Genomic DNA, 14,724 nt, shown 5'->3' with positions numbered 1-14,724 from the left:
AACTAAAATGAAAAACACGAAGAAGAAGATACGTCCTTCTACAAATTACCCTTTTTAATAAACGCAGAATTTTATTTTAAAAATCTGCTTGCTAATCGGGTTATATTCGTAACGACGGTGATTATGTTCACGAAATCCGGACATGCACGTCACGTTAATCGACAAGAAAATCCTACTCCAATTTGACCCCGCACTCCGACGAAAGGGATGCTCCGGTAAAAGTTGCAATTAATCACGAGTTACGCGTTGATCTTTCTAGCGAGGACATAAATTAGCGCCGACACGGCGATTTAAGCGGCTTAATTGCTACCTAGCCAATAAAAAATGCAAGCTGTCCGCCGACTCGCTACGATAGACTACCCGGAATACGTGCGAAAATTTTCTCATATTTTTCCACGCTCTCCGGTTTTATTAATATTCCTGCTGATATACACGAAAAAGTAATTCTATCATAAATAAACGCTTTTTGTGACAATTATTTAATTACTACTAATTCATTTTAAGAAAATTTAAGAAATGTTGCATTAAGAACAATAGAAATTTGAACATAAAATGTATAATGCTGAAATCATTTATAATATTAAATTGTATAAGAGCGATATATGCAAAAAAATCAAATTACGCGATTCAAAGCACAATAATATTAGATATTCCAGATACAAAATACAGGAAAGCAGCCAATATTAGACCTTCTAAAGTGGTAGTCTTTCATTTCTTAGAAACTATTATAGACATGACACTATATTAATACTAACGAAAACATGATGTGCTTAGATAATTAAAAAAATATAAATCCATAGTTCATACATACATGACCTTTTACTATATAAAATCCGCTAAAAACAAATTTTTAGAAAATAAAAATAAAATTTGCACGATTTTCCTTTGTAATTTGCACAGTTTAAACAATAGTGAGTATTATTAATAATTTTAGATCATTTTTGGTATTTGTAACTTCCAAAAACTTCATATTTTTCTCTTTTATCGTAGAGTTTGGAACATAAAAGCACTCTGTGCAACGTAAACCAATACACCTCTCTGTGAGAATAGGCAATAACTACAAAATCTTCAACTACATTGTTGACAGATGTTTCATGAATTTTTTCATATGTTCTTTCGTATCTTAAGGTAGAAAAAATAGTATCAGACATGATAAATCCAAACACTAATAAAGTACCAAAAAAACGTGTAAAGTGATAGAGTTCAATTCTAGTCCTTAATTTCATAAACATTATTATGTAACACATAAAAATATATTTTATTACTTTATTTATTTATTTTATAATTAAATTTTTCCGTACGGGGTCATATCTAAATTCTGCCTACAATACCAGTTTTGAGGTCCAATTTTCTCCAAACGCTCGTTCTGAGTTATTTTGTGAAAACATCAATTATTACATAATACAAAACAATGTTATAAAATTGCTATACTATTTGCTAGTAGATATTTTCTAGTTTGTATTTATGTCTTTAATGTTCCATTTTTAGCTTACGTTTAAAAATATTAGTGTGTGTGAAGCTGGCATATCATTTGGTGGAAACTCATTAAACATTGACAGTTCTGGGTTTATTTTCAATAGTTCTACAGTTCCTGATAAATAAAACAAATAGTTCGGGCCTTTAAAGCGAAAAAAACGCATAAGACAAAGTGAGACGCCAGGTTCACGCAGCGTCTCAGTTTGTCCTGGGTCATTTTCCAGACCCAATTTTTGTAGGATCTTAAAAGATCTACAGTTCTAAATGAATTCTAGAAAGAGTTCTAACGTTTAAAATAATTTATTTAATTTAAAAAAAAAATTATTATAAAATATTTATTTTATAATATTACAAATTAAAGTTTCGTGTACAAAAAAATATTTTTCCTCCAGTTCTGAACGTATCTAAACGCCTTCCGAAAAGTTCCGGTCGATTCAATTATTTATTAATTAGAAAAAAATTGTTATTTTCCGCAAAAGACATATATTCCCGTATATGGGTGAGACGCTGATCAGTTGTTTAGAGTTCTGTGCATAAAAAATATTTTTCCTGTAGGTCTGAAATTTTATAACAAGGTTACATAGAGTTCGGCAGCATTATTAATTATTTGGTAAATAATTTTTATTTCCTGATATAGCCGCATTTATTGTTATATGTATACTGACTAATGTATTGTTATATGGACACTGGCTTTTCTCGTTCTCAGCGTAACCCGGAACCAATGACGTGGACGTGACGAGATTATGGTTCCTTTTTTTGCTTTTATTTTTTGCTTTTATTTGATTTTTTTGTTTTTTAATTTTTTTGGTTACAATTTTAGAATTTTTAAAATATACAAATATACGACTTTCACGGAAAATAATTATTTTTTTTTAATTAATAATTCAATCAACCGAAATTTTTCGGAAGGACTTTGATTACGTTCAAAACTAAAGGAAAAATATTTTTTCGTACACAGAACTGTTCGAAAAAAAATCAGCATCTCACCTATATATACAGAAAATCGGCTTTTTCGGAAGTTATTAATTTTTTGTTGATTAACTAATATCGGAATCCACCGCAACTCTTTGGAAAGCGCTTTAATATATTGAGAACTATTAGAAAAATATTTTTTGGTACACAGAATTCTTGAATATACACCAGCGTCTGACTTATATGCGCGAATATACGACTTTCGCGGAAGATAACAATTTTTTTCTAATTAATAAATAATTGAATCGACCGGATCTCTTCGGAAGGCGTTTAAATACGTTCAGAACTGGAGGAAAAATATTTTTTTGTACACGAAACTTTAATTTGTAATATTATGAAATATTTTATAATAATTTTTTTTTAAATTAAATAAATTATGTTAAACACTAGAACTCTTTCTAAAATTCATCTAGAACTATAAATCTTTTAAAATCCTACAAGAATTGGGTCTGAAAAATGACGCAGGGCAAACTGAGACGCTGCGTGAACCTGGCGTCTCACTTTGTCCTATGCGTTTTTTCGCTTTAAAGGCCAGAACTATTTGTTTTATTCATCAGGAACTGTAGAACTATTGAAAATAAACCCAAAACTGTCAATGTTCAGTGAGTTTCCACCAAATGATATGCCAGCTTTACACACACGAAATATTACCCAAAAACAAAGTGGCAGGTCGGTATTGGTAATGTTACTAAATTCAAGTGGTTATAATATTTACTACGATCAATTTTGTAAATAAACGTCTCGCGAGATCACGTACAACTCGTAGTGGTTCGAAAAACTTTGATTTTTCCGATTAAAGGGACAATAGAGACAATATCTCGAGCGCTCCCGTGGGCAACGAAGGGGAGAAAACGTGCAGACCCTCCTATCCTACTTCGTGGCGCAGTCCTTCCTGATCGACCGCTTCCGGTTTCGGAATATAATGCAAGTCGCGTACCGCCCGGAAAATGAGCCCGCCTTTCTCGTTCTCTGATTGGAAAACTACGAATTGCTTCCTGCGGACGATGAATGCCCGCGACAAAACTGAGGCGGAAACGAAAAGACGTCAGTGAAGAAATTGGGGAGGTTGTCCCATGTGTTCGGAGTAAGAAAAAAATATTAATTTATGTCTGCTGAATCGAATAATTAAAATTAATTCCATTCGATGTTAAACTATTTACCCCGCTAAAATACACACGTTTAAAATGTACTTTTACTCTGGATTTCTATACGTTTACGATACGATTTTGTTTTGATACAGTAATCGTACGAATATATCAAGCCGTTACGTTGAAGCGCTCAGAACGGTAGGATCGAAAATCACGAGCTAACGATACCGTCTGCCTTAAATCACAAGCTCGCTCGTCCGCGTCGAAACCCTTTAGGAGTTTCCTTAACGGTATCGAGTGCGGAACATCGAATGGTAGAACGATCCGAGTTATGACCTGCCTCGGCGCAAGGCCACTTCTCCACAAGTTTCCTTTTTTTTTTCTTTATTTGGCGAGAACTTTTATATACTTGACCTTATCGCCGCCCTTCGCCGGAAATAAAAAGTGGAAGGAAAACAGCTTGAAGGAATGGGCTCAAGTAGAGGAAGAGATCTCGCGGATGAATTTGAGCGGAAGAATCTCCTAGCCTGGCCATCCCTATCGATCGCGCTATATTCTAATAGGCGACACGCGAGGGAATTAAGTTATAATATAACATGTACATGATTTTGCTGCACTTACTATATGAACGTCGAACCTTGTTACGAAGTACATGTAGCAATCTGCATCTCATCACTAATATCCCAAGCTTAATACACACGTTAACGTTATATACTTTTTGTTGCCACTGTGTCAGCAATTATTTACGTATGTCAACAATGTCAACAAGAAATAAGAAAGTAATTCGCGAGATCTTTCAGAAACAAGACTTGCTACAAAATTTGCTCTTAAAAATTCCTTAATTCGAGAAGAATAAATTTTATAAAACCCAAAACTTACGTGCAATACGTTTGTCACAAACTCATAACATGTAATCACAATATATGATGAGTAATAAACGCAGACGCAAGAAAGAGAGAGAGAGAGAGAGAGGGGGGGGGAGAGGATATAGTGAATGAAACGAAGGAAATGGAAAAAAACCGAGAAGTACTGGCAGCAGCTTAAATTATCGGTCGACAAAGATCCCGGCAGGATCTTCGATCTATCGCCGTGAATAACATCTCTTGGGCTCTCCTTTACTTTACGCGACAGTGTTTTTTATTCGCATCCTGGATATTAACGTTACAGGAAATCGTAACACTCTTACAGATATTACGACCTAAGCGAGCATCCGCACAAATTACGAAAGCTTCTTAGTTTATTATCCCCAGCTTAACTTATCCTGGCGATCAAAGCTGCACGAAAACTATCCTCCCTATTATTGTACGTGAGATCCAATTCTCCAACATCTATTAATCTACTCGATTCAATGAAAATATTATTAAACTCTCGAGACTCTCTATAAAAAGTTTCTTGTGAAATATATAAAAACGCGTAAATATAAATAAAATGTATATTTGTGTGTATGTGTGTGTTTTATATATATATATATATATATATATATAAAGAGAGAGAGAGAGAAAGATAAATAGAGATAATAAATAGATGTAGATCAGTAATTTTTATAAATAATGCAAATAAATCTACTAATCTGTATCTATTGTTACGATCTATTATAATCCTTTGAGCCTCTCATCGAAATGCTATTATTGAAAGATAATACGCTTATCTGTAGCATAACAGAGAAATTCATGTACGAATGAAAATCGATTTAATTCTTTTGTTCATTAGTAATCAATTAGATTACATAATTTTGTCATACTCAAAATTGTCATTGGTTAACTAACTAATAAAATTCTCTGTGTAACGATCCCTCTTAATACGAAAATAAATGAAGATGTTCATGCAGCGATGTAAAGTTACGAGTATAACGATTTATTTTATCGATGAGAAAGATGTGAACACAAATACGAGGCGCATTGCATCTGTTGTTGCAACAACTTCCAAACAAAGGAAATATTATTCATAATGTAGTGATACGCATTCAACGATTGAAATTGCGCGTAGTTACTGGCCAAAAGGCAGATACGTAGTATCCGTAACATCGTACGTTCTCCTTTGAGTACGTACCGCAGAAAAGGAGATCTTTAGCGCAATGTCGTGGAAGTAATGCTCGACTCTTTCTCGTGCAAAATTCGTTTTCTCCTTACCTGCCTTATCTACCTTCGTCTTTTATATCGAGTACTCTTTACAATCTATCGAAGACCTTTTTAACTTTCTCACCCTCCCCTTTTGTATCACCACTTCTCTTCATGCTCGCCTCTCTTGTAACGGCGAACCTTACCTCGAAGGTCCTTTGATACCTTCTCACTCACCTAACAAAATGAAAGCATACCCTTGTTCCACAGTTGATGAAATCGACTTTTGCGATGAAATCACGATCACGAAGTCGACGCGAGTCCTTTTTGAGCGGAGATTCCGTAGGCAAATAAGATTACGGCGACAGGACTTCAGACAACTCCAGGCGAAGCGCGAAATGTGGAGTGACACGGCTGTCAGTAGTCAAATAATTACATTATTCTTCGCTTCGGTAGCACCGTGCTCAATGCTGTTTTCTTCTTTTGAGGAGGGGGGGGGGACGGGGGAGAAGAAAAAATAGTTTCTTTATCTCAATGTTGAAAAATGGTTATTCTAAAGTGATGAAGAAGAAAGCAACAACTTTTTACGTAATTATTCTATCCCGGGATAGATAACGTATAAAGATCACAGAATTCTGTCAAAACTCCGTACTAACTCCACGTTTCATGGCAAAAGACTTTACGTACTTGATCTATAAGTTTTGTTTCCTAATAATAAACTCAAACCACTCGAAAGTCTTTAATCCCTAGAAATGTATCGACACGCATACACTCGAAGCTATGGATACAGTCTCGTTTCATGTACGGTAAGACAACTCCTATTCCTGATTCGACATTCGGTATCCCCATTGATCCTGGTCAATCCTTCATTCAGATACGCAATCCCGATACGCCGAGATATCTAGGATGCCTTATGGACAGACTGATCCTGACACACGATGCACATTACACAAGGGAATCGCGCGGGCTGATCTGCACCCTCTATATGATCTTCATCCACATTGCGCTCTTTCAACGCGGAATATGTCACTTTAAAAGTCATCCAAAGTACACTCAATCTTTGCAAATCGCGATTCTACTATCAAACAGCATCTTTTACTGATACAATTGAAACACGCTACTATTTCAAACAGCGTCTGAAATTTTATGCCGCAAATATACAATATTGAGAATTTTCTACCAAAGCCAAACAAGTGCATTTTTTGAGATCTAAATGGCACCAAGCTATATTAATAGCGTAACATTGTGAACAACTTTGGTCCGGAAGAAATCAAATGGAAAACAGGAAAATATAAATAAAAATAAATAGTAAATATAAAATTTCTGAAAAATCAAAAAGCCCAGAGTTTTATTATTCTTAATGAATTTCTCAATATATAAATCTTAAATTTTTGTTCGAATATGTATTATACATAATTTATAGATTCGGTCAAAAGTTTAGGATATAATCAACAGGACTTCAGACTTCCGGAAAAAATTGCCATAAGGCCACACAAAGAAAAATATAAAAGGTTGTTTCTGTTAGAAGCAACTGTAAACTTTTGTAAATAAAAAGTGAAAAAAAAATATTGTGCACACAAAACTTTTTTCAAAGGTGCAATTTAGTTATTTTGTTTAAGATATAAATTCTACTAAAATTCGAATAAATTCTTATTCCAATTATTGTTCGTATAATTTTGTTATAAATTCAAATTGAATAATAATATTATAGTTAATTGCAAACTTAACAAAACTTTAGAAAAAAAGCTTTGTTAATGAAAAAACAATGTAGCATTGTTTTTAAAAATTTCTATTAAAAATTATACGAATTTCAATAGAATTCGTACTTATTTTGAATTTTAAACAAAACAATAAAAAAAATATGCTTTTAAAAAGAAGTTTCATGAACACAATATAACTGTAATAATAGGCAATAAAATTGTATGTGTATAAAAGATTATACAACTATTAATATAGTCAAAACTGTAATACAAATCTTCCAATTATCGAAAATCTGACATTTCATATCCAACCTAATAGAAAAAAGGTTTTCTATACATTTCTAATTAATTTCTGCTTGAATTAAGACAACAGAATGCGTTAGGCATGAAAATTTTAGTGTTAAATGTAAAATGTATCCTTACGATACGCAATTGCTTTAGTTTTATAGCAAAACTATGAACAGAAGAAAACTGTGAAGCATGTGTAGAAAATCAATAAATGGATACGAGAGTTTCATCGCTGTTGTACACCTAGCCCAAACGAAGTACCCCGTCACGAGTACTACTGCGCGTACCACGCCGTCGCGCGTTTCGCGAATTTACGAAACTCTTTCACGTCCAAAGTTCGAGGTTACCGTTTTTGTCGGCGCAACCGCAACCATCGGCCTAGGAGAAGCTTTAGCTTCTGAAACCACTCATTCCACGAGACTGTTTCTTGCCATCGTACGAGCACAGTCGCCGCGTGGCTGTGTTCCGCGGATATAAAAGCGAAAGAATTGGTTTTTACGAGCGGTACACTTCTAGAATACTTGAGCGGAGTAACCCCGAGGCCTTGCCATAATACTTATGCATCTGTCGCACGTTCATTACCCAACCAACCCTCCTCTACGCATTGCGATTCTTAACTATTATACGACGTTAAAGAACTTTTATGAAGACAAATAAGTCAAGTATAGTACATATTAAAGTAAATATAACCTTTAACAATAAGGTTAAAAAGAGCGTCAAATGTTTGGATTTCTCAATAAAAAAAACTGTGATGCCAAAAATCTAATCTTTAATCAATATCTTTAATTTGTTTTTAAAACGATAATATTACTATATTGTGTTGTCTAACTCAACTCAAATAATATATATTTTTTAAAAATATATGAAATGTATGAAAAATTATTTCATATAAAAAGCTATTTCATCAAACGATGTAATTGACTAAATAATTAATTTATGTTAGAAAGACAAATAAAAATAATTTTCTAAAAGACTTTTCGTCATATAAAACATACCTAGCAATAAGTTGAAAATAACTAATTTTTCTAAATCGTTTAATAAAATTAATTACTACCAAAGATATAAAATATACATAATTTTTAATTAGTAGTTATATACACTGCAAATCCAAATGTGTAAAATATCTAGTCACTTTTTACGCATTTACATTTTTTATTACATTAAATTAAATTTATGCGTGTAATTTTTATATTTATTAAAGACTGAGACGTGTATCAATATTAAATTACAAGTCTAAGCATATAACAAAATTACACAAAAATTAAATAAATGCGTAAAAAATGACTACATAATTTTATACACAAAAATACACATTGCAATGTACGATCGTCCCTGAGACCCAGCGCTAAGGGACCATGTTTATGATATGGTAAGGAACGAGGGGAAAACCGCTGATCAAAATTGTGTACACTACTGCCTAGTAATGCCCAAAATTTTACGTAATGCCCAGTAATGCCCCCGTAATGACCAGTAATTTTTGTCGGCTAGTCCACTGCCGAAATTCTGTACACCTACTGTCCGGCTGTGAATTTCCCTCTCGGCATGCACCTTCTAGGTAACATTGGCAAGATACTGGTAAAATTTAAAAAAATAACCTCTCTTATATAGACAATAATTTATAAAAAAATTCAGTTAGAAGACGAAAAGTCTCTCTTTTCAAAATTAATTTGTTTATACCATCTTTACTAAGTGGAATTTTTTCTTAATACTTTGCATACATTTTGTGACTAACATTGGGAAGATACCTGTAAAGTTTAAAAAAATAACTTCTAACTTTATAGCTATCTTCCCAATGTTATTCAAAAAGCTTATGCAAATTTTTAAAAATTATTCCACTTAGAAAAGATGTTATAACCAAATTAATTTTGAAAAGAGAAATTTTTCGTTTTCTTTTGTAAGTAAATTTTTTCACAACTTCTTTTTTAAAAAGAGTAATTTTTTTAAACTTTAGAGGTATCTTTCCAATGTTACCCAGAAGGTGTATACAAAGATACATGAAATAATCCCACTTAAAAAAGATGTTATAGACAAATTAATTTTGAAAAGAGAGACTTCTCGTCTTTTTCTAAGTGAATTTTTTTACAACTTTTTTTTTTAAAGGAGATATTTTTTTTAATTTTACAAATATCTTCCTAATATTACCCAAAAGGTATATGCAAAGTATTAAGAAATAATCTCACTTACAAAAGATATTATAAACAAATTAATTTTGAAGATAGACATTTCTCATCTTCTTCTAAGTGAATTTTTTTGATTTGTTTTCCAAGAGGGCTTATTTTTTTAAACTTTACAGCTATCTTCCCAATGTTATCCAAAAGGTTTATGCAAAATTTTAAGAAATTATTCCACTTAAAAAAGATATAACAAATTAATTTTGAAGAGAGAAATTTGTCGTTTTCTTTTGTAAGTGAATTTTTTCACTTCTTTTTTAAAAAGAGTAATTTTTTTAAACTTTAAAGGTATCTTGCCAATGTTACCCAAAAGGTATATGCAAAGATTCATGAAATAATCCCACTTAAGAAAGATGTTATAGACAAATTAATTTTGAAGAGAGAGACTTCTCGTCTTTTTCTAAGTGAATTTTTTTACAACTTTTTTTTTAAAAGAGGTTATTTTTATAAACTTTACAGGTATCTTCCCAATGTTAATCACAAAATGTATGCAAAGTATTAAAAAAAAATCCCATTTAGAAAAGATGTCAAAAACAAATTAATTTTGAAGAGAAAGACTGTCCTTTTCCAAGTGAATTTTTTCACAATTTCTTTTTTAAAAGAGATTTTTTTTTTAAACTTTACAGATATCTTCCCAATGTTACCCAGAAGGTGTATGCAAAGATTCATGAAATAATCCCACTTAAAAAAGATGTTATAGACAAATTAATTTTGAAGAGAGAGACTTCTCGTCTTTTTCTAAGTAAATTTTTTTACAACTTTTTTTTTAAAAGAAGATATTTTTTTAAATTTTACAAGTATCTCTCTAATATCACCTAGAAGATATATGCAAAGTATTAAGAAATAGTCCCACTTACAAAAGAAATTAATTTTGAAGATAGACATTTCTCATCTTCTTCTAAGTAAATTTTTTTATAATTTGTTTTCCAAGAGAGCTTATTTTTTAAACTTTACAAGAATCTTCTCAATGTTACTCAGAAGATGTATGCAAAGTATTAAGAAAAAATCCCATTTAGAAAAGATGTCAAAAACAAATTAATTTTAAAGAGAAAGACTGTCCTTTTCCAAGTGAATTTTTTCACAATTTCTTTTTTAAAAGAGATTATTTTTTTAAACTTTACAGATATCTTCTCAATGTTACCCAGAAGGTGTATGTAAAGTATTAAAAAATAATCCCACTTAGAAAAGATGTTATAAACAAATTAATTTTGAAGATAGGGACTTCTCGTCTTCTTCTAAGTAAATTTTTTCATAAATTGTTTTCCAAGAGAGGTTATTTTTTAAAACTTTACAGGTATCTTCCCAATGTTATTTAAAATATGTATGCAAAGTATTAAGAAAACATCCCACTTAGAAAAAATGTCAAAAACAAATTAATTTTAAAGATAGACATTTCTCATCTTCTTCTAAGTGAATTGTTTTATGATTTGTTTTCTAAGAGGGCTTATTTGTTTAAACTTTACAGGTAACTTTCCAATGTTATCCAGAAAATGTATGCAAAGTATTAAGATATAATTCTACTTAGAAAAGATGTTATAAACAAATTAATTTTGAAGAGAAAAATTTCTCGTTTTCTTCTAAGTGAATTTTTTTACAACTTCTTTTTTAAAAGGGCTTATTTTTTTAAACTTATCTTTCTAATGTTACCCAGGTGTATGTAAGATGGTTAAATTTCTTTCGCAATTTCAAGCATTTATATATTTAACTTAAATACATAAATATTTGAAACAAGAATATTCAATCAAGTTTAAAACAAAATTTAAAGACAAAATTTAGTCAAGCTTATAATTTTTTTATAAGTACGGCTAATCTATAAATAATTTTACTTACCCACATGGTTGTTTCGTCGTTGCCCCATGCTCCTCCCGAGCCTCTGCCTCCTCCCGGATTCCGTCAATGGAGCACAACACAAAACTCGCGATTCTCGCGAACGAAAGATTAATTACGATCAAGTACTAATTATCACAGCAACGCGTGACACTTCGTTAACGAAACTACCAGCGAAGCAACATCATCACGTAGCGAAAGGGACGCACAATCGCGCGAGGTTATGATCCAAGTCGATATTCCGTCGGAACATTTACCGTCGCACACGAAAACTCGGAACTGCGCGTACAAAAGAGAATTCGTTCCATGATAACACGCGAACTAGTGCACGACGCATTGACCGGACAGAGTACGCAGTTATTCGCGGAATCACTTTTACGCCGTACCGCAAGAACGCCCGCGCACGAATGACCTGAACGTAGCAACAGAGTTCGCGGCGAGAGAGGCTCGCCATCGCCAACTTCTCGTCATGACGCCATCCTCGCGAGAAAGCGTGAGATCTAACGCGCGCAGAACCATCTCAGGGCGATGACTATTTCAATTCAATATTCACGGTACTGTACGTGTAAGGAGAATCGGACACGAAACGACCGAACGTACTTACGTAGCGAACGAACGACGTAGCAAAACAAACACGGCGCTCCCCCGCGGTAACCTCCACGCGCCTTCGTCGCCCGGCACACACACGGCGGAGAGTCAACATGCGACGATCACTTCACTCCGTATCACCGTACGTAACACTCGCGAACCGCAGCTGTAAGATACACGCGGCGTGATCGGGACTGGCGTGATCCGCATCCTCCGAAATGCGCAGCGTAGTTGCGACGCCGCCGCCTTCGCCGCTGCCGGCCCGTCGACTGCTGGCCCGTCGCCGTCGTCGCTCGTCGCTCGTCACCCGTCGACTGCCGAATTACGCATATCGCGACGACTCCTCATTGCACGATTGTTGCACGTGTGTCCGAATCGGTTTCGTCTTCTTTCGTCGCGGTAGGTACATCCGCAAGAAACTCGATTCTCAATTCCGACACACGTGCGACAATTGTGCGTATGCGTATTTCGGCAGCCGACGAATGACGAGAGACGACAGGCCAGCAGTCGACGGACCGGCAGCGGCGAAAGCAGTGGCGTCATAATTACGCTACGCAATTCGGTGGATGCGAACCGCTAATTGATTTTTCGTTTGCGAGAATCGCGAGTTTTGTGTTGTGCTCCATTGACGGGATCTGGGAGGAGGCGGAGGCTCGGGAGGAGCATCAGGCAACGGCGGAACAACGATTTGGGTAAGTGAAATTATTTATAGATTATTCGTCCGTAGAAAAAAATTATAAGCTTGACTAAATTTTGTCAACTTGATTAAATTTGTTTGTTTCAAATATTTTTGTATTTAAGTTAAATATATACATGCTTGAAATTGCGGAAGAAAATTAACTACCTTACATACACCTGCGTAACATTAGAAAGATACTTATAAAGTTAAAAAAAAATCTTTTGGAAAAAACGTTAGAAACAAATGTCGAAGAGAGAAATTTCTCATCTTCTAAGTGAATGTTTTTATAACTTGTTTTCCAAGAGGGATGATTTTTTTAAACTTTACAGGAATCTTCTCAATGTTACTCAGAAGATGTATGCAAAATATTAAGAAAAAATCCCATTTAGAAAAGATGTCAAAAACAAATTAATTTTGAAGAGAAAGACTGTCCTTTTCCAAGTGAATTTTTTCACAATTTCTTTTTTAAAAGAGATTTTTTTTTTAAACTTTACAGATATCTTCCCAATGTTACCCAGAAGGTGTATGCAAAGATTCATGAAATAATCCCACTTAAAAAAGATGTTATAGACAAATTAATTTTAAAGATAGACATTTCTGATCTTCTTCTAAGTGAATTTTTTTACAACTTTTTTTTTAAAAGGAGATATTTTTTTAAATTTTACAAGTATCTTCCCAATATTACCTAGAAGTTATATGCAAAGTATTAAAAAATAATCCCACTTACAAAAGATATTATAAACAAATTAATTTTAAAGATAGACATTTCTCATCTTCTAAGTGAATTTTTTTATGATTTGTTTTCCAAGAGGGCTTATTTTTTTAAACTTTACAGCTATCTTCCCAATGTTATCCAAAAGGTTTATGCAAAATTTTAAGAAATTATTCCACTTAAAAAAGATGTTACAACAAATTAATTTTGAAGAAAGAAATTTTTCGTTTTCTTTTGTAAGTGAATTTTTTCACAACTTCTTTTTTAAAAGGAGTAATTTTTTTAAACTTTAAAGGTATCTTGTCAATGTTACCCAAAAGGTATATGCAAAGATTCATGAAATAATCCCACTTAAAAAAGATGTTATAGACAAATTAATTTTGAAGAGAGAGACTTCTCGTCTTTTTCTAAGTGAATTTTTTTACAACTTTTTTTTTAAAAGAGATTATTTTTTTAAACTTTACAGGTATCTTCCCAATGTTAATCACAAAATGTATGCAAAGTATTAAAAAAAAATCCCATTTAGAAAAGATGTCAAAAACAAATTAATTTTGAAGAGAAAGACTGTCCTCTTCCAAGTGAATTTTTTTACACTTTCTTTTTTAAAAGAGATTATTTTTTTAAACTTTACAGATATCTTCTCAATGTTACCCAGAAGATGTATGTAAAGTATTAAAAAATAATCCCACTTAGAAAAGATGTTATAAACAAATTAATTTTGAAGATAGACATTTCTCGTCTTCTTCTAAGTAAATTTTTTCATAAATTGTTTTCCAAGAGGGGTTATTTTTTAAATCTTTACAGGTATCTTCCCAATGTTATTTAAAATATGTATGCAAAGTATTAAGAAAAAGTTCCACTTAGAAAAAATGTCAAAAATAAATTAATTTTTAAAAGAGAAATTATTTGTCTTCTTTCAAGTAAATTTTTTCATAACTTGTTTTTCAAGAGGACTTATTTTTTTAAACTTTACAGGTATCTTCCCAATGTTACCCAGAAGGTGTGTGCAAAGTTTCAAGAAATAGTCACTTAGAAGAGATGTTATAAATAAATTAATTTTGAAGAGAGAGACTTCTCGTTTTTTTCTGAGTGAATTTTTTTACAACTTGTTTTTCAAGAGGGGTCATTTTTTAAAATTTTGCACACACTTTCGGGGGGTACATTAG

The 14,724-nt window shown here is 32.7% G+C and overlaps 1 protein-coding gene across 1 annotated transcript in view; it reads right to left on the bottom strand.

The window, feature by feature from the left end:
* The window catches only part of LOC105198139 (TWiK family of potassium channels protein 9), a 428,118-nt gene extending 415,722 nt beyond the window's left edge, over positions 1 to 12,396 (bottom strand). The window contains exon 1 of the mRNA XM_026135521.2: positions 11,583 to 12,396. The gene's annotated coding sequence lies outside the window, so the exon portion shown is untranslated. The remainder of the gene's footprint in view (positions 1 to 11,582) is intronic.
* Positions 12,397 to 14,724: the final 2,328 nt, after the last annotated feature.

Source organism: Solenopsis invicta, chromosome 8, assembly GCF_016802725.1.
Source record: "Solenopsis invicta isolate M01_SB chromosome 8, UNIL_Sinv_3.0, whole genome shotgun sequence".
In the NCBI taxonomy this organism is placed as follows: domain Eukaryota; kingdom Metazoa; phylum Arthropoda; class Insecta; order Hymenoptera; family Formicidae; genus Solenopsis; species Solenopsis invicta.
This window is presented reverse-complemented; position numbering and strand designations above follow the sequence as displayed.